This window comes from Globicephala melas, chromosome 2 (assembly GCF_963455315.2).
Source record: "Globicephala melas chromosome 2, mGloMel1.2, whole genome shotgun sequence".
Lineage (NCBI taxonomy): Eukaryota > Metazoa > Chordata > Mammalia > Artiodactyla > Delphinidae > Globicephala > Globicephala melas.
Genome location: NC_083315.2, coordinates 151,807,482 through 151,827,092, shown reverse-complemented (window position 1 = coordinate 151,827,092; position 19,611 = coordinate 151,807,482). Strand labels below are relative to the sequence as shown.

General features: G+C 52.4%; 1 long non-coding RNA gene across 2 annotated transcripts; it reads left to right on the top strand.

Annotated features, from left to right (window-relative positions):
• The first annotated feature begins 404 nt into the window (after nucleotides 1-404).
• Nucleotides 405-18,822, top strand: LOC132596779 (uncharacterized). 2 transcript variants are annotated; one of them, XR_009562781.1, is made up of 6 exons: nucleotides 405-585; nucleotides 8,015-8,235; nucleotides 8,483-8,557; nucleotides 8,851-8,904; nucleotides 9,441-9,666; nucleotides 18,394-18,822. It is a non-coding gene; the product is annotated as an uncharacterized lncRNA (long non-coding RNA). The 2 variants fall into 2 exon arrangements; XR_009562782.1 differs by lacking the exon at nucleotides 405-585 and adding an exon at nucleotides 1,328-1,366.
• Nucleotides 18,823-19,611: the final 789 nt, after the last annotated feature.

Here is a 19,611-nt window from a genome sequence, read left to right as displayed (position 1 = left end):
TCCTGCCTGCCAAAGCAGATGCCGCCGGATGGGGTTGTCAGTAGCGTCAGGCGCTGGGCTGAGACGGAGGAAGATAAGGCCCAAAAGGTGTCCGTTGAATTTAGCAGCAGGGAGGTGCCTGGAGACCCTGGCCAGAGAGGTGTGTAGAGAGTGGAGGGGACAGAGGCTAGGACGCAGTGTACTAAGGGGACAGCAAAAGGCCCAGCTTGTCCCAGGGTCTTGGCTCCGAAGGGAAGGAGTGAACCTGGCAGCGAGGGGGCGGGGGGGCGGGAGTCTCTCTGATCCAAGTTGAGGGAGACATAAGCATGTTTATAGGGAAAGAACTAGAAGGAGAGGTTGAATATACCAGGAGGGGGATCGGTATGAATGAATGACAGGCTCCAGGAGGGGAGGAGACAGCAGGAGAGGCAGCATAGGGCACTGGAAAGTCGGATTAATAATAGCTGTCATTTAAGTGCCTGCTGTGCGCGGGGCACCGTTCTCAGCGCTTTGCATTTGCTGCCCCACCTGGTCCACACAACAGCCTATGCAGTAGGTGCTCTTATTATCCTCATTTTACAGATGAACGGCCCTGACACAGAAACGGTAAGTAGCTTGCCCAACGTTGCACAGCTAACATGGGGTGCTGCCCATGTGCCAGGACTTGAGTCCAGGCAGGGTGCCCCCAGGGGTGTGTAGTCGTGAAGACCAGACCTAAGAGCAGACCTCCTGGGTTTAAATCCCAGCGCCTCCACTCATTTGCTTTGTCCTCCTGTCCCTTAGTTTCCCTGCCAAAAAAAGGGCATGAGAATTGTACCCATTTCTTAGTGCTACTGGGTGGATCAAATGTGTAAATGCCCATAAAACACTTGAGCAGGGCTTGGCGAACAGAAAGCACAGGTGGAGGGACTTGCCTGGGACAGATTTGGGTACTTCTCATGCTGGGAGTGGAGGGAGGAAGCTAGCACAGGCTGATGGAGGGAGGAGCGGAGGGAGGAAGCGAGCACAGGCTGATGGAGGGATCTGCGGAGTCCTTGGCCCTTTTGTACAGTGTTTATCTATTTATGGGCCCTCTCCTGGGTCAGACGGCACCTTGCAGGCAGGTGTAAGAGCAGCTTGTGCTGGAGTTGAAGCAGCCCTTGGGACCAGATCCCAGTCTCTTCACTCCACTGCATCGCCATGGGACCTTCTGCACGTTCCTCTCAGAGCCTTCGTCTCTTCCCAGGCCAAAGGGGCAGTGATGCCCACCTGCTGGGCCGTGGGGAGGATGAAATGAGATCATGTGCGTGAGTGGGCATGCCCATAGCAATGCCAGGCACCTGGGTGACACTTGTTATACAGAAGCTACCTCCGCCACTTCTACAGACATTGATGGAGCAGGGGCCAGGTACTGTTCTAGAATGAAATTATTATTATCCCTAGAGCCTCATCAGAGTACCTAGATGGTTACTAACTGTTGGGCAGAGGGCGTCTCCAGCAGGGATTAAGGACGGAGTGAAGGAGGAGGTGCTAGGATGAATTAGTCAGAAAAGGAAAGTGGAGAGTTTGCGCGTAACCTGCACTGTTAGATATCCGCGGGCCCACAAGCTGCACCCCACCTAAGACAGCACGCTATGGGCTGAGTTTGGCAGATCCCAAGTTACATGCAGATGTGACTTGGAAGATGAGAGTGTAGTATCCTGAGCACCTGAGGACTGGTGGCAGGGCATCCAGGCTGGTGGGACATTTTGTTATTTATTTATTATTTTTGGCTGCATTGGGTCTTCGTTGCTGCGTGTGGACTTTCTCTAGTTGCAACGAGCAGGGGCTACTCTTCCTTGAGGTGCGTGGGCTTCTCATTGCAGTGGCTTCTCTTGTTGTGGAGCACGGGCTCTAGGCTCGTGGGCTTCATTTGTTGTGGCAGGTGGGCTCAGTAGTTGTGGCTCGTGGGCTATAGAGCGCAGGCTCAGTAGCTGTGGCGCACGGGCTTAGTTGCTCTGCGGCATGTGGGATTTTCCCGGACCAGGGCTTGAACCCGTGTCCCCTGCGTTGGCAGGCGGATTCTTAACCACTGCGCCACCGGAGAAGCCCCTGGTGGGCAATTTACTTCCCAAGGTCTGTCCTCTTGGGGACTGTGAAATCCAACCCACCTGACTTGGAGATGGGATCTCCCGGTAAAGGAAGAAGTTTGTTTGGCGGATCATGTGGGTTCTCGGCAGGACGGGCTTATGGGTGTGGACCTGTGCAGTAACACTGAGCACCTTGTTCGAAAGGGATAGTTTAATGCTTTGCTTTTGTCATCTTGAAATTCTTCATAATTTTGAACAAGGAGCCCTACATTTTCATTTTGGCTTGAGCCCTGCAAGTTATGTAGCCTGTTCAGGTTCTAGGGCCTGAGGTGTTTGTCTCCTAGCCCATAATGAACGTGGCAGGGCCCACATTGGCACCTGGCCCTGGATGTGATGGGCCCAGAGAGGGATGAGGGAGGCTGCGTGGGGCTCTGTCCCTTCGGAGGCCTGGAGCTGGGGTGAGACCTGTGGTATTAAGTGGAGCATGCCCGACAGAGTCAGACCACTGGATTTGTGTCCTTACCCTGCTACTAGCCAGCTGTGTGCTCTCCAGCAGGCTCTGGACATCTCTGAGCCTGTTTCCCCGTCTGCAGACTGCGGATAGGGTGACCACATGACAGGAGGGTTAAATGAGGTAATGGGCAGAGAGTGCCTGGTACGTAGTAGGTGCTTAGCAGATGTTTGCTGGTGGGTGCCTGCTTGGGCCCAGAAGGCAGTTGGGCTGGGAATAACATGGTCCTACTCCAGGAGACGATGGGAGAAAAGGCACCATGTCCGTGCACTACCCTGTAGGGGACGTAGAGGGCTGAGTGCCATCCTTGGAACCGTCTTCCAGGAAATGGGCTGCCAGCTCCCCCTCCAAACGGGCCACCATCTTTGGCCACTTCATCTCCAGAGTGAGCAAAGGTAGAACAAATCCAAGCCCTGGCCCAGAGCTGGGAATTCCAGGCTGTCGGGCCTTGTTCTGGGGCCCTGAGCAATCCTACCCCTCGCTCCGCAGCTGTCTCACACCCTAGTTTCCCCAGATCCTCTCCAGGGAGAGCAGCTTTCCCTGTGTAATAGGGCAGTGCCCCTTCCCTCCGGAAGGCCTCCCCGTCCAGGGGATATAGCTGTGGGCTGAGGTCACGTGTTCCCTCCTCCTCAACACCCCATTGTCCTGTCCCCTCCCCCCTTCTGATCCTTGATTTACCCTGAGCTGGATTAAGACCTTTAGCCTCCCTCAGAGCTGAGAGGTTAAGATGCACCTCCCCCCACCCACTCACATACAAATTCAAAATAAAAACCACCCTAAACCTTAAATCGGTGTGACGAAGTCCAACAAAGTTCTGATTTTTCCCAGGACGACTACTTCCTTGCTATTTTTGAAATACTAAAAATTAGCTCTTAAAAAAAACAAACCACACCAAAACGCTTTGTTGATGCCCTTTTACTGCCAGTGCCCTAAGCACACGCTTACTCCGCCTGTTCGGTAGCCTGGCCTTGCCTGCCCCCTCCCCTGTGCCAGAGCGGGACAGAGGCCTGACCTGCAATACAGGGCATTGGGCCACTCTGCTCAGAGCCTTCCCCAGGGGAGAGGGAAGCCCTGGGCCAATCAGCCCCTCCTGGAGAGGTGATGTCAGGAAAGCCCAGAAGGTTCCACTCCACCCCTGCCACAGGCTCACCCTGTCCTCCCGACCAGAGCAGCCAGGGCCAGCACGGGCCCTCGTCCAGTCCTCCAGCTGGCCAAGGACGGCTGGGCTGCGTTAGTGCCCAGGCCTGCTGCCCTTCACTCCACACCTGCGGCTGGTCTCCCTGCCCCAAGCTCCTCCCCTTCCCGCTGTGGGGGAGGAGCGAGCAAGTGCTGGACCTTCTGCACACTGGCTCTTCCAGATCCTTGCTTATAATCCCTGGACAAAAATAAATCCTGTGTGTCTGAGCAGGAGAGGGTAGGAGGGTGAGATGGTGGGAGGCAGAGGAGGCAGGCAGAAGGCCTCGGACAAGCAGGAAGACCAGGCCTCCTTAGCACCCCCAGTGAATGTCCCAAAGAAAGGGGCTGATACCGGGCATCCCAGAAAATTCCAGGTGGGAGGACCTTTTGGAGCACTTCGTTTTGCTGAGAGCTAACAGGCCCAGAAAGCGGGCAGGTCATTTCCCTAATGTCAGCAGCAAACAAGAGGCTGGTGGATCAGAGCCCTGTGGGCTTTGCTCTGGCTCCTCCCTTTTCCCTGAGTGAGGCATGAGGACTGGCCCCCAACCTCCTGGGTGCGCCTCCCCTGAGCACCCCCTGATCAAGCCAGAAGGCACCTCTGCATCCCCTGCCTGCCCGCCACTGTCCACTTTCCTGCTCAGCTCTTTCTCTCCCCACACTACCCAGCACCCATCCAGCTTATCCCCCTTTCACCTCCTCAAGGAAAGGGACATTTATTACTGTGTCTGGTGTGGCACATACGAAGCTATATATCCCTCTCGATGATAAACCAAAGCCTGAGGTTATATGTTTTCTGGAGGAAATTTCACATTCCAGGAGAGAGAAAGAAAGGATTGGTGGATTCTGAGCACTTTACATGTGCAAGGCATTTTCCTTACTTGACTTGCAAGCCTTAAGGCAGTGCTGCAAAGCATCTTCCATCCGAGAGATGAGCCTTTGAGCCAGAGAGCTTTAAGGCGCTGGCTGAAGGTCGCGGAGCAGCAGTGCTCAGCGGAAACCCGTCTCCCATCCACTCCTTGCATCTCTGGGCCCCGCATCTGCAGCGCTAGGGATGCGGCTGGCCTGCAGCGAGTGCTCTCTGGGCATGATCTCACTTTATCCTCACAGCACCCACGAGAGAGCTACTATTGTCTCCTCTTTTTACAGTGTTGGAAACGGAGGCACGGGGAGGTTAAGGGAATATGACCCCCCCACTAGACAGAAGTGGAGGTGAAACTTGAATGCAGGGACTCTGCTGCAGGCCCGTGCTCTTAATCAGGCACAATCTGAGTCCTCTCCCATACTTCCAGCCCCTTGTCACCTCGGCCTCGGGGATGTGGGTTTCAGGCCAGCCTCCTAGAGTCTCCTTGGGAGGTCAGGGGCTGTGGGTTCTCATTCTGCAGCCACTCTGGTTAAAGGCTCAGGGAAGGAGGAAGGAAAGATATGGGCTGAGAGTGGAGTTTGAGATTTGTGTCTTGCCCTTTTTTAGAGTTTTCGCTTTGTCCCTGCAGCTCTAGGGGATTAAGGTTGTATGTTTCTTTCCTCAGCTGGGGCTTCCCCCAGAAAAGCCCATGAAATACACAGATGGGGAGACGGTATTTGGAAAGAGTTCATTCAGGCTTTGGGATTAGACAGAAGGGTTTCATGTTTCTTCTGTACTAGTGATCTTGGAAAAGTCACTCTGAGCCTTGAATTTCTTTCTGTCAAGTAAGAATAGTGCCTCCTTTGAAGAGTTATAAAGGGGGTCAAATGAGACGATTGATTATTGTAAACTGTGAAGTCGTCTATAGTTGTCAATTCTGACGCATTGATGCTATTACCTTCCTAATTGAGGAGCAGTGAAGGTGGCTGTGGGAGTCACAAGCTGGGCAGTTAGGATGCTGGTAAAGTGAATTTTGTCCCAGAGCCCTGAGACCTCTAAGCTACAGGGGAGAAGCTGCAGATGGGTCAAGATGCTTTACTGGTGCCTTGCGGGGGGGATCAAGAAACTGGCTTTGCCTGGGCTGCTGAGGAAGCAGCAGAAGCTTGCATCGCCCAGGGTGGAACACACTCACTGCCCTTCCAGAGTGCAAGGCCCCTGGGCTCACACCGTCAGACAAGAGCAGTGACATTCTCCCAGTTGATTCCACCCCAGGTTCCCCCAAAGGGGAGGAGCTCCTGGCCATTTTCAGGAGTTCTCATTTCCATTCTGCCCAGGTGGTTGCAGGGAGATTGGAGGCTGGGGGAAAACATGAGGAACCTTCGCCTAAAGCGAGCCAGGGGTCCGTGGCACCAGGAGGAAGGGCTGCTGCAGGCGGATGCGGTCTCGCTGGCTTATGTAACCATTTCCCTCAGCACCCCCCCCCCGAGTATGCACAAACAATAACTTGGAATAGATACCAGTCTGGTTGAGGCAGGTCATCAAAACCTGGAACTGTCCCTGCCAAACAGGAACGTCCTGTCCCCTCAGCTGAGCAGATGCCTGGCTTATGGGGGGAGGAATGAGAGATGTAATCAGGCTCTCAGAGTCAGGAAGCATGGATTGTCCTTGCTTTGTTGGGTCATCTGGTCAATTATCACTTATTCAGCATTCAGAATGTGGTCATAAATAAGCCAGAGTCCTTGTTGGTGTGCTTACAAGCTACGGGGAAGGGTTCCAGAAACACAAAACTTGGTAACAGAGGGGCAACTGCTTTAGCTTGGGCAATTTGGCTTGGGTTTTGATGAGTGAATAGGAGTTCACTGATCAGGGAAGGGAAAATCCCAGGTCTTATTTGTCCACTGGTTTAAGATGAAAAAACAACCCTGTGCAGAATACATGAGTGCTAGGAGGTGCTCTAAGGTGGCAGGAAAGCATGACTTAGGAATGAGACCATTCTGGGTCTGACGGTAGAGTTCCCTGATACTGTAATTTTGGCCAGGCCTCCAGCCCTTCTCTGGGCTCTGTTGGAAGAAAACTTGGCCCAAAGCAAATTTCTCTCTCTGAGTGTGCCATCCAGTGCCTTGATAACTGGGAGCACAGAGGTCAAGGGAGGACATTTTATTGGTGCTGCAGAGAGTCAAAATACACGGATGGGAGGCCTTCCCCATCTCCCTGCCCCCTGCCCTCTTCCCTGCCTGCCCTGGCCACGACCACCAGGCACCCTCATCTCTTTTAACCTGTTCTTGCTTGGCCCTGAAATAGCTTGGCTCAGTCCTTGACCTGCCACCTCCTAGACCTCTCACTTGGCTCAGTGGTTCAGGACCCAGACTCCTATATGGCCATCTCCAGTTATTCTTTAGGTCCAGACCTTGCACACACAGCCTGATTGAGTCTGCAGCCCCATAAGCACTCACAGGTAAGACCTCTTGAATAGCAAAAGCACACAATCCCACGCTAGCTATGTGCCCCCAGGCTGTCACCCACTTGAATATGTGAGCCCATGCTCACAATTTCCAGGACCAGATAGATCAACTGTAGGGCAGAACTTGTGGAGTGGGCACACCTGGGCTGTTTGTGACAGTAGCCCCTCATCGCTTAAACAGCAGGGAATGCAAAGCCATGCATGGATTTGGTCTCAGCTGAATTTATTTGCATCTCCCTTTGGATGAGTCAAAAGCATGTCTGATTATCATGTAATATCTTTTTTTTTTTTTTTTCTGGGACACAGGCCTCTCACTGTTGTGGCCTCTCCCGTTTCGGAGCACAGGCTCCGGACGCACAGACTCAGCGTCCATGGCTCACGGGCTCAGCCGCTCTGCGGCATGTGGGATGTGGGATCTTCCCGGACCGGGGCACGAACCCGCATCCCCTGCATCGGCAGGCAGACTCTCAACCACTGCGCCACCAGGGAAGCCCTGTATTCTCTCTTTTCAATTTAGAGTTTCCCCACGTGGCAAGTGAGAATGGGGCTTCCTCACCTGTTTCACTGAAGGGAAAGTCAAGACATTAAAGAGTGATTTGCCCACAGTTCCTTTATTTAGCAGACACGCATGGAGCACGTGCTCTCTGCCGCAGTCTCTGCAAGCACAGGGCGTTCAGGAGAAAGCAAACCAAAGGGCCTGTCCCCAGGAAGCTTGCATTCTAGTGGGGAACACCAACAACAAATAAATACGTCAAAATATGTCAGCATATGTCATATGCTATTCAGTTGGATAAAGTAGGGAGGGGGAGAGTGATTGACAGGATGGGGAGAGTGTTGTTGTTTCACACAGTTGGTTCTGGAAGGCCCTGCAGCGGAGGTGACGTCAAAGAAGAGATCTGATATATATGTGAGGCTAGGGTGTTCCAGGCCGTGTGACAATGTCATAACCACACTGAGTGCCCTCAATCTTTTCTCTCTCTACCGCTGGCTCCCTGCAGTGAGGCAGGGACTCTTTGAAAAAAAGGATGACAACTACTCATCTTTGGGTCTTCGGTTCTGATGGCGGTTCAGATGCTATTGGCATGTTTCCACCTCCACCTCCAGAAGGGCTCGTGTGATACTGAATGCCCAGTCCAGGAACAGTGCCTGGAATAGAGGAGAATGTTTCTGACTGACTGCGTTGCAGATAGAATGCGCGATTAGAAGCCTGCAGCTGGAGGTGAGGCATGGGCCTGGGGCCAGAAGCACATCCTAGGAGAGAGGCAGGAGTGATTTCAGTCTGAAATCAGACTCTAATTTCAGTCCCTGCGGTTGATCCAGTGGCTTCATGTTGGTCTGCTACAGAAAAACAACTGCAAACATCTATATTGTGCTAGCCACTGTTCTGAGCACTTTATATGCATTAATGCATTTAATCCTCATAAAAGCCCTGTGTGATAAGTGCTATTATCATTCCTATTTTACAGGTCAAGGTTCTAAAGCACAGAGGGGTTAAGTGATTTAACTGAGGTCACACAGCTAATAATTGGCAGAGCCAGAATGTAAGTAAGTCCAAGAGTCCCCGTTCTTATGCTTACACTATAGTTTCATACCCCATATCCTTATCCCATAGACTGGTTCCCTAGATCTTTAACTGGGGTGTGTGAGTCCTCAGAGGCTCTGGGATGAGCCAGAGGGTTTTTGAGACTTAACTTCCAAGAAGGTAATATTTAAGCAAAGATTTCAGAAAAAAATTAAGTATTTAATTATAATTAATTTAATACATTTTTATACTGTGATGATGACAGATATAATGGCAAAATCCAGGAGGTTTTTTTTTTTTTTTTTTTGCCAGGAGTATTTTTAATATAAAAAAGGACAGAGCTTTCCAGGAAATGCCACCCTGATGGTGAGTTGCAGGGTTTCTGTCCCCAGACCCTTCCCTTGGCCCCTAGCCCAGGGTGAACTGTCCTTGTCTGTGATTTCCCCTCATCCAAGCACAAGAAGTATGCGAGTACACACCACACACACATACACACACACACACACACACACACACACACTCACACTCACACAGAATCCCAGCCACTGTGGCTGTCTGGATGGAAGGGATCACGGGCCATGTCAGGCTGGGCTGCGATCCCTCTTTCTGATTATTCTTCTGTGGGCCCGGGCCACTGAGGCCGAGGGGGCCAGGCAGGGAAGGGGCTGGGTCTTGGCTCTCCACGGGAGCCTGCACAGGGCTCAGAGATTCCAATTTGTGCCTGTGGGGTAGCGTAAGGCTGATCCTCCATAACACACCAAGACAGTCACACAGGAGCACGGGGAGGATCTCCTGGTCCTCGCACCTGGGCCGGCATCCGACTCCCAGAGCACATCCTTTGATATTCCCTCCCGCAGGGAGACAGGTATGTTCTGTGGCCCCTGTTTTCAATGTGTTTGTAGGTGTCAAGCCCAGGGGTGCGCGTCTGCACTGCCGTGTGCCACAGCATGGATCCCCCGTGGAGGCAAGGCCCACAGGGGTTTTAAAGGCAGAGCGAGATGAATGGAAGCTGACACTTCCACCTGCTATTGACAAGGAGCTGAGGTGCCTTGCAGAGGACAGGCCTGGTAATTAATGTGCCGGTGTCTTCACTGACAAAGCAAAACAGCAAACACGCGAGCGAAGGAGGTGAGTCACGCAGGGAGACGGCAATGGTGGAAGGAAAAGGGCAAGGATGTGTGTGTGTTTCTGGGGGGTAGGAAGGGCTCGGGCAGGGGAAGCTGAGAGGGAGAGAGAGAGAACAGGATTGTCTGTGCATCTGTGAGGAAATGCATGTGTGAGAGGGAAAGAAACGGGAGAGAGTGTGTGTGAGAGGGAACGCAGGGGTGAGAAGAGATGTGTGTGTGATTGACAGGAGGAGGGAGGGAGGCAGGCAGGGTGGGGGGCCTCTCTCACCCCTCCTTCAGCCACAGGGGCTTCTGGAAAGCCCTGCAGTTTGGAGAGAGGGACATGCGGGAGAGGTGAGATTTCATTACCTTTCCCTTTGTGTGATATTTTCGTGTTAGAAATGTAACACTGGAGCTATAAATAATCCAGTCACAGCTGCAGCATCCAGGAGATTTATGGCGCATGCCAATGCCAGCCAGCTTTGGGCTGAGGGGGGTTTGCTTTACGAAGCCAAGATGAAAGGCTGATTTTCCAGCACTCATCCCCCCACCCCCCGATCCTGCCCCCACCTACTCAATCCCTCCCTTCTGACCTATGGAGCCAGGGGAGAGAGAAGCTCAAAAATGCTTAGACCCCCCTTTGTCCTGGGCAGCCTGGGGCATGACAGGAGCCGAGTTCCGAGTGGGCAGCTTGCAGAGGTTGGGGAGAGAGTGAGGGGAGCAGGGTGGGCAGAGGTGCATGCCCTGCCCTAGGCTCCCACTTTGTCAGCTGCCTCAGACAAGGCACAGGCTGGTGGTGCCGACAGGTGGCCCAGACACAGACGGGCTCAGGCCTGATGAGGTCCCTGGGGCGGTGGCCCCCAATCCTTGCTCTCCTATGTGGGCGGGGCCCTTGTTCTCTGCTTCCTCAGCAAAGACTGTGCTTGGTGCAGGACTCCATGGGGGCTGGGCTTCTCTCTGTCCCGGGAGAGGGGGCTTCCCTGTTGACCTGGGAAGGGGCCATTCCCCACGAGCTTGGGGGCTGCTGGGTTGGACGGTGACACCGCCGGGCAGAGGCAAACAGTGTGTCTGGGGCAGTGAGAGGGCAGGGAGGAGGCATCTCGGTCTCCCCAGACCACCTCCTGGGATCTGCCTCCAGTGGTGAGGGCAGATGGAGAAGGTGAGGGGAGACATTGGGGAGCCCAGCTTGTCCTCAGGACCCACGGGGCTGGAGGAAGAGGAGGAGGGTTGGGGTCTCGGGGAGAGGAGCTGGTTCAAGGCGCCGCTGCGACATGCTGGTGCCTCCCTGCAGTTTCCCACCAGAGCACTTAGCCCGCTGTGTCCCCCACAAGCCCGAGGCGAGGCCTCCTGAGGGCAGGGAATATGCCCGCACTGCTCTCATTGCAGCCTGCTGACCCCACGGACCCTGGGCCCTGAGCGCAGGGCATCAGTCCTGCTGGCCGGTCAGACCCTGGTGCTGACGTGTGTGCAAGCCCCGCGGGCCGGAGCCCCGGGTGCAGAGGGAGAGGCCAGAGCCCCCTGGGTCTCCGGACCCCACTTGGTCCCTCTGGCCAGTCCTCAGGCTGCCCTGCCCCTGGCCCTCCTGACCGCTCTGTGGCCCAGTTACCTCAGGTGTGGTTTCCACTTTGCTTTTCTTCTAATTCCCTGAGCAAATATGGAACATCCGGAGAGACACTCGAATCCTGGGTGGGGATGGAGGCGGTCACGCAGCTGACTACTTCCCAAGGCAGTTCAGTCAAGATAAACACACCTCACCTGCAGGCCTCTGGCAGAGGGTGGCTGCTGAGGGACTGAGGTGCCTGCCCAGCGGGCAGGTGGGGCCCTTCCCTTCGAGGATTCCTCCAGGGAGAGGTGTCTGTTGCAGGACCGTCAACTTCAGGGCAGCCACACGTGGGTTGTGGCAGGGTCTTGTCTTGGGGCCAGGGCAGTCTGTCCGTCTTCAGCCTCCAAGAGCAAACCATGTCTGGGAATGGGACACACACAGTAGGATTCACTCCCCTGGGGTGTCCCGGAGGCAGCTCAGCTGAAAACAGGAATGACCTCAGAGCAAGCTTGCCTAATTTTATGAATGGCGGAGCCACCAGGTTCACAAGGGGAACTGGGAGCCTCTGAGGACCTCCCTGACGTCCTTAGATGGAACTGGGAGCCTCTGAGGACCTGGGAGCCTCCCTGACATCCTTAGATGACGTCCTTAGATGCATCTTTGTCTGATGCATTCCTGGTGCACCTGCCAGGGGACCACTCACCACTATATACATCATCACTCTGCCCTGGCCCTTGTGCCAATCAGGGTTCTTATTGGGAACAAACTGAAGTGGACTCTGACACTTTTAAGCAGAGGAAAGATTTGTTGGGAGGATTTGGGGATGCTCACAGCATCAGCAGGAAGGCTGGAGATGCAGCTCAGGCAGATCTAAGGGCTGCTAGGTAGTCAGCATCGTTGCCAGGGTCACACCGCAGGGCAGTCTGCTTAGGATGCCTTTGCTGGCGTCACCCCTCTGCCATCCACGGTGTGATGATGGTTAATTTTATGTGTCAACCTGACCGGGCCACACGATGCCCCGATATTTGTATTTCTGTGAGGCTGTTTCTGGATAAGCTTAGCATCCGAATCTATAGACTGAATAAAGCAGACTGTCCTTCCCAATGTGGGTGGGCTTCATCCAATCAGTTGAGGGCCCAAATAGAACCAAAAGGTGGAGGAAGGGAGAATTTTCTCTCTCTGCCTGACCACCTGAGTGGAGACATCGGTCTTCTCCTGCCCTTGGACTGGGACTTAACACTATTAGCCCATAAAAACTTCCCAGGAAGGGAAATTCCCACCCTCGGCCCCCAAACGGCGCAAGAACATGGGTGATTTTCTCAGTTTGCTCATCGAGAGCTCCATCCTTCTAGCCTCCCCCCGGACTCCCGCTCCGACTCTGAAGTCCAGGAGGCTGACCGGTGTGGGGGCCACATCAGCTGAAGTCTCACGCCTTCCGCTTGCGATTGGATTTGTCCAGTGGGACTGTTTGGGGGGTGAGAGGACAGAGGCTGGGGTATTTGCTCCCCTTTCTACTTCCCTTTGCAGCTATGACTCTCTCCAGCTTCCGGTCAGCTCCCTCCCTGTCCCATCAGGGTCTTCACTGTTCTTTGTGGTTGCCCTTGGCACTGCCCACCCTTGGTAAAAGGGTGAAAGACTCCTCAACTGCCCTGTTTGAGGCTAACACCTCTTTCCTGTTGGAATCTCAAATGATACAGAAACTTTGGAGACTGGGAGGCAACAGAGCCCCCACCAATGCCCACAACATGGGGGCACCGATGCCCACGGGAGGCAGGCAGCCTGGTAAAGTGGCAAGAGCATGAACTTGGAGACAGACCTACTAGGGTCTGAATTTGCAGCCCAACTTTTACTATCTGTGTGAACCTGGTCAAGTTCCTCAACCAGGCTGGCCCGTCTTTGTTCTTCATCTGGGAAATAAAAGTTAATTTTCATCTCCTGGATCTGTCAGGAGAACTGCATGAGAGATTTATTAAGTACTTGGCACTTAGGAGACCGGTGATGGCAAAAGGGTCCACCTTACGTGCCGGTTCCAACTGATCAGAAATGGCTCCTTGCAGCACTGTGTGGAGAAGAAGTCTGACTCCCCGTCCTGGCCCAGAGGTGATGGGTGCCCTCATGATTGATTCGTGATGGCTGTCACGTTGTGGACCAGGAAGTGGCAGTAGAATGGACTTGCCTTCTCTGTAGTAGACACTCACTAAATGAGAGCTATCAGTTTTCCTATTTCTCTGCTCTTTGGGAAGAGAAGTAGGATTCTGCTGGGGTCAGAAAGACCAGGATCCTGCTTGACCAGCAGGATCCATTCCCGCCAGCACCGCCCAGGTCCTGAGTCACTGAGCCCGCTGTCTTGGCTCAGCACAGACTTCACGGCGGCGAGGATGGCCCAGCCAGCCCTTTCCTTTATCAGCAAACTGCTGCAGCCCTACCTAGATTGTTTAAGGTCTTCTTCCTCCTGGGACCTTCTCTTGCTCTTTTCAATCCTCAAATGCCAACCTTATCCTCCTGCCAACAGATGCCACACACACACACACACACACACACACACTCTCTCTCTCTCTCTCTCACAGGTGCACCACCTCCTCCCCATGGTAAGTTATAGGGAATTATTAACTTGAATTTCTCCACCACGTGTCACCCCGCTTTCCAAATCTCCCCCATTATCTCCTGCCCCAACTCAGGGGACCTGACATTATTCCAGCAACACATACCAGAGTTGGTTGAAGACAGAATAAGTAGAAGATAAATCACGGCCTCAGGCACCCTATGGGGTGAACTGGAGCCTTAGTGGTTGCCAAGTGGCCCCTGGAGTAACAAAGAAAGAAAAGGGAACAAGGAATCCTTTTCAGAAATCATTTTCTTTCTAGTTTCAGTGGCACCTGGGAGTAACCTTCATGTACTCATTTAGTTAAGAAATATTTATTGAGGCCTTTCCTGGTAGCGCAGTGGTTGAGAGTCCGCCTGCCGATGCAGGGGACACGGGTTCGTGCCGCGGAGCGGCTGGGCCCGTGAGCCATGGCCGCTGAGCCTGCGCCTCCGGAGCCTGTGCTCCGCAACGGGAGAGGCCACAACAGTGAGAGGCCCGCGTACCGCAAAAAAAAAAAAAAATTTATTGAGCACCTCATGTGCTGGGCACATGTATGCTCTCTGCCCTGAAGGGGAGATGGACAAGTAGAACCCGGTGGGTGCTGGGCAGCACAGGGAGCCCTGAGATGGAGCTGAGCACGGGGGCAGGGGGAACATCTGATCGGAGCGACACGGTGGCACGATCAGAGATGACTTTCCTGAGAAAGTGGCTCCTAAGTCAAGTCTGGAGGGATAAGGAAGCTGGTCCAGGCGGCAGCAGGGGCAGCATGTGCAAAGATCTGAAGGTGTGTGTTTGAGGAGCTCCTGGTTGCTGCCAGGTCACTGGAGCTGGGGCTCCAAGCCAGAAGGGAAGAAGTGATGGGAGAAGCCAGCGGTAAGGGAGGGGTGGGGCAGGTCCTCCAGGGCCTTGAAAAGGCCTTTCTGAGGAGTCCCACCTCCTCGTAGCCTGTCCTCTGCCCTCCACCCCCCTTAGCAGGTGAGGCTCTAAAGGAAATCTCCCATTTCTCCTCCTCCCACTAGCTGTAGCACTTCCCAGGGATTTAGGGGCAGACGCCCTCCCCCCATGGCCTGTTGATACCGACCCGGGGTCTTGGCCTTCCCCAATCAATAGAAATTAACCAGAGGCCAGAAGAGAAATTCAGGCAAGGCTTTGGGGGGGGGGGCCCTGCTGCAGCAGCGGGGAACGAGAACAAACAACAGGTTCCCTTGTTTGCTCGCTAGCTGAGGGGGGCAAGCTTTTTCCTTATACGGGGTAGTGGTAGTGGTGTATCCAGGGATCATGCCGGAGGGGTGGCTTAGGTGTTTTTCTCACCCCTCAGGTGGTGTTAAGTGCACGGGGCATGCTCAGTACCCTGCTTTTGCTCCTGACACCCCGTTTTTGCTCCTGGCTCTTCAGAAATGGCAGTTGGTTTTTTTTTTGGTCTTTTTGTATCTTTCGGGTCCAGAATTTGCCCCAACTGCGCAGGCCCGCAGTTATTTTTAGTCCCATATAGTTTCTTTGTGTTTTGTAGCTGGAGGGGAGGTGTGTCCAGGTGCAAGCTTCGCGGCCCTGCAGCAAAGGGTCTCAGGTCCCAGGCCTGCCTCACTGTGAGTCCTCAAGAGTGTCGTGAGAGCTGATGGATGCTGGGCGTGGGTGCGCAGGGGGTTGGCAGTGCCTGAATGAGGAGGAACTATAGAACTGGGGACTGAGGCAACCTGATGAATGAAGGCTTTAATGCAGTCTGGCTAGTAACTGGCTGACCCAACAGTCAGGTGCAATTTAGGGTGAAGCAGGCATTCGTTTGGGCATTTTGTTTCTCCAGTGACTATTCGCAATTAACACCTCCTCTTGTAAAAACCCTAACACCTTTCCCCAGCTACCTCCCCTGCTCAGACCTGCTTCTCTTTGGAAAATGGGGAATGGTGTGTCTGTGTAGCCCTATGTGTGTGTGTGTGTGTGTGTGTGTGCATGAAAGCATCTCATGTGTGAGGACGTGTGTGTATAAATGGGAGTGCCTGTGCTTGTACCTGCATGAAAATATCTGCTGGTGCCGTGTATGGGAGAGCCTGTGTGCATGAGACTGTGTGCCTCTGTGCACATGGGGGAACACGGATGCATGCATGTTCACATGTGTCCAGGAGAGTCAGTGGGTCTTTATGAGTGTGAGTGACTGTGAGGTGTGTGAGTGTTTGCAGTGAGTGTGCATGGGATTCTGTGCAAATGACCGGCATGATTGTCTTTGCAGGGGAGAAGTTGTTGCGCTGGGATACTTACATGAACCAAAGCAATAAAATGCCCAACTCCTCTCCCTGCTTCTCCTCTTGTAATCCATTCTCCACCCAGCAGCCAGTGTGAGATTTAAAAAATGCAAATCAGATCGTGTCACTTCTAGGCTGAAAACCCTCTGATGGCTACTCACTGCATCTGGAATAAATCCAACCTTTGACTGTGGCCTGGAGGATGTGCTCCCATCCCAATCTTTGAACCTTTGTCCTCATCTCCTCCCACTCCTCAGGCAGGCACCCCTGCCTCAGTCACATAGGCAAGAGCCTTTACACCTGCTGCCCCCTTCTCCGGACCCCTTGGCTGCCGGGCACTGTCTCGGCTCCAGATTTCAGCCTGACATTATCAGTGGGGCCTTCCCTGACTCCCCTCAGTACTCATCTGTCCCATCACTCCGACTTCTTTCCTCCCCAGGGCTAGGTCAGTTAGGTCTGAAGCGGGTGCTGAGACAGAGTTAGTTGTGCCCAGGAGTTTGTGTGGAGCAGCCCCTGGGAAGGAGTAGAGAGAACTCCAGATTGGGCAGGTCAGGGAGAGGCCAGCAGACCACAGCACAGATCTGATAAGGTCTCTGCCAGCAGCCTCCTATGTGCACGGAGCAAAGACTGTCCACTAGAGGAGTCCTGAATTAGGTGGAAATGGCTAACCTTATACCATAGCCGGCTCAGTCAAGGGCCGGAACCATCAACTCAAAAGCCAAGGTTCAAGAGAATGAGAAGACAAACCACAGATGAGAAAACACTTGCAAAAGACAGATCTCAGGAAGGACTGGCCTCCAAAATATACAAAGAACTCTTAAAACTCAATAATAAGTTGATTTATAAAAAATGGGCCAAAGACCTAAACAGACACCTCGCTAAAGAAAACATACAGTTGGCAAATCCAGAACGCTGACACCACCGAATGCTGGTGAGAATGTGGAGCAACAGGAACTCTCATTCATTGCTGTTGGGAATCAAAATGGTACAGCCACTTTGGTGTTTTTTTAATAAAACTAAACATACTCTTCCCACACGATTCAGCCATCACGCTCCTTAGTATTTACCCAAAGGAGTTGAAACTTATGTCTACACAAAAACCTGCACACAGATGCTTATAGCAGCTTTATTCATAACTGCCAAAACTTGGAAGCAACCAAGATGTCTTTCAATAGGTGAATGGATAAATAAACTGTCGGACGTCCAGACAATGGAATATCATTCAGCACTAAAAAAAGAAATGAGCTTTCAAGCCCTGAAAAGACCCAGAGGAATCTTTTTTTTTTTTAAAGGTAGGATTTCTTGCATTCACCTTTTTTTTTTCTTTTTAATAGATTTATTTACATAATTTTTGGCCACGTTGGGTCTTCGTTGCTGCACTCAGGCTTTTCTCTAGTTGTGGCGAGTGGGGGCTACTCTTTGTTGCGGTGTGCGGGCTTCTTACTGCAGTGGCTTCTCGTTGCAGAGCACGGGCTCTAAGCTCATGGGCTTCATTAGTTGTGGCAGGTGGGCCCAGTAGTTGCGGCTCATGGGCTGTAGAGTGCAGGCTCAGTAGTTGTGGCGCACGGGCTTAGTGGCTCCGCGGCATGTGGGATCTTCCTGGACCAGGACTCGAACCCGTATCTCCTGCATTGGCAGGCAGATTCTCAACCACTGCACCACCAGGGAAGCCCTGGAGGAATCTTAAATGCATATTACTAAGTGAAAGAAGCCAATCTGAAAAGGCTACTGTATGATTTTAGCTCTATGACATTTTGGAAAAGGCAAAACTATGGAGATGGTAAAAAGATCAGTGGTTGCCAAGGGTTAGTTGGGAGGGAGGGAGGGATAGGTGGAGCACAGAGGGTTTTCAGAGCAGTGAATCTCTCCTGTGTGATACTACAGTGGTGCATACTTGTCCAAATACATAGAATGTACAACATAAGAGTGAACCCTAGTGTGAACTGTGGACTTTGGGTGATAATGATGTGTCAGTGTAGGTTCATTGATTGTAACAAGTGTACCATTCTGGTCGGGATGTTGATGGCTGGGAGGAGGCTGTGTGTGAGTGGGCGCAGGAGCACATAAGAACCCTGTGTACTTTCTGCTCAATTTTGCTGTGAACCTAAAAATGCTCTTTAAAAAAAATCTGTTCAAAAAGAAAGGAAGTAAGGAAGAAGGAAAGAAAAAAAAATCCTCAGACTTTCCCTGGGCTCCCTTCTCCTCTCTCCCCACCCTCATCCTTTCCTTCTGCTGTGCAAGTGTTTTCCGACTTCCTCACAGGAGGACATGTTTGCTAGGCATGTCTGTCTGTCTGTCCTTCTCTTTTACGTTTTGGCTTGAGCCTTTGTTCAAGATTTTCCCGCTCAGGGGCCAGGCTGACCTGGAGATTTTTCATCTCTGCAGTTCCTCTGCCAACCTTGCAGACCCCCATTCCAGCTTCCTCCCAACCCATCGAACTTCTAGGAAGAATTCACCAACAAATGACAGCTATGATCCGCTCTGTAAGCCCTGTCCTGTTGTAAATATGTCCCCTGACACCCAGCCGAGGAGAAGAAAATTCAAGAGTGGAGAGAGAAGCAAATCCTGGATGTCTCAGCAGCACCTCCTACCAAGCTTAATCTCACCTCCTTTGGTGTCAGAGTGAAGCAAGAGAAAGACGTCTTCCCTCTCTGTCTCCAGGGATGGACTTGAGGGGAGTCCACAGACTGTGTGCTGCATTTCCATTTCCCAGGCCGTGATTAAAACTTCCAGAGGCACCAAGCTCCGAGAAGATTAGGCCATCTCCACCTCCCTGAGCAGTACAAAAGAAATCAATACTAAGCCACAAAATAAGTGTGAGGAAGCCCTTTAACGTTTTCAATTCTCCCATGATGACTGTTTTGAAGTTTTGTATTTTTTGAAATATAAAATGCAAAATTCTTAAATGTTTTTCTTCTTTGCTGATTCCCTAAGTATGGGTTTGGTTTTGGGTTTATCTGTAATCAGCCCAGCTGAGCTTCCTGTCCCCCACCGGGCCTGCTCTTGCTGAGGCTGCAGAGGATAGCTCCAGGGTTGACCTTGAGGACTTCAGGGGTCCTTCCATGAAAACAGGCCTGGGGTGGGGTGGGGTGGGGAGGTCACGTAGTCAAGCTCAGGGCTGACGGGGAACAAATTAATTAGGGAACAGGGAGGGAAGAGTCTTGGACAGGCATTGGGAGGGGTGTTTCTCCTTGGCTAGGGTAGCTAAGCTTAGAAAATCAAGCTTGAATCAAATCAACAGATAGCTGCTGAGGTCCGTTGTAGGCAAAGATCCAGGCTGGAGTGTGAGACCAGGAGTGGGGTCTTTTTTTTAAAATTTTTATTGGGGAATAGTTGATTTACAATGTTGTGTTAGTTTCAGGTGTACAGCAAAGTGAATCTGTTATACATGCACATATATCCACTCTTTTTTAGATTTCTTTCCTATATAGGCCATTACAGAGTATTGAGGAGAGTTCCCTGTGCTATACAGTAGGCCCTTATTAGTTATATATTTTATATATAGTAGGGTGTATATGTCAATCCCAATCTTCCAATTTATTCCTCCCCCCCCTTACCCCCTGGTAACCATAAGTTTATTTCCTACATCTATAACTCTTTCTG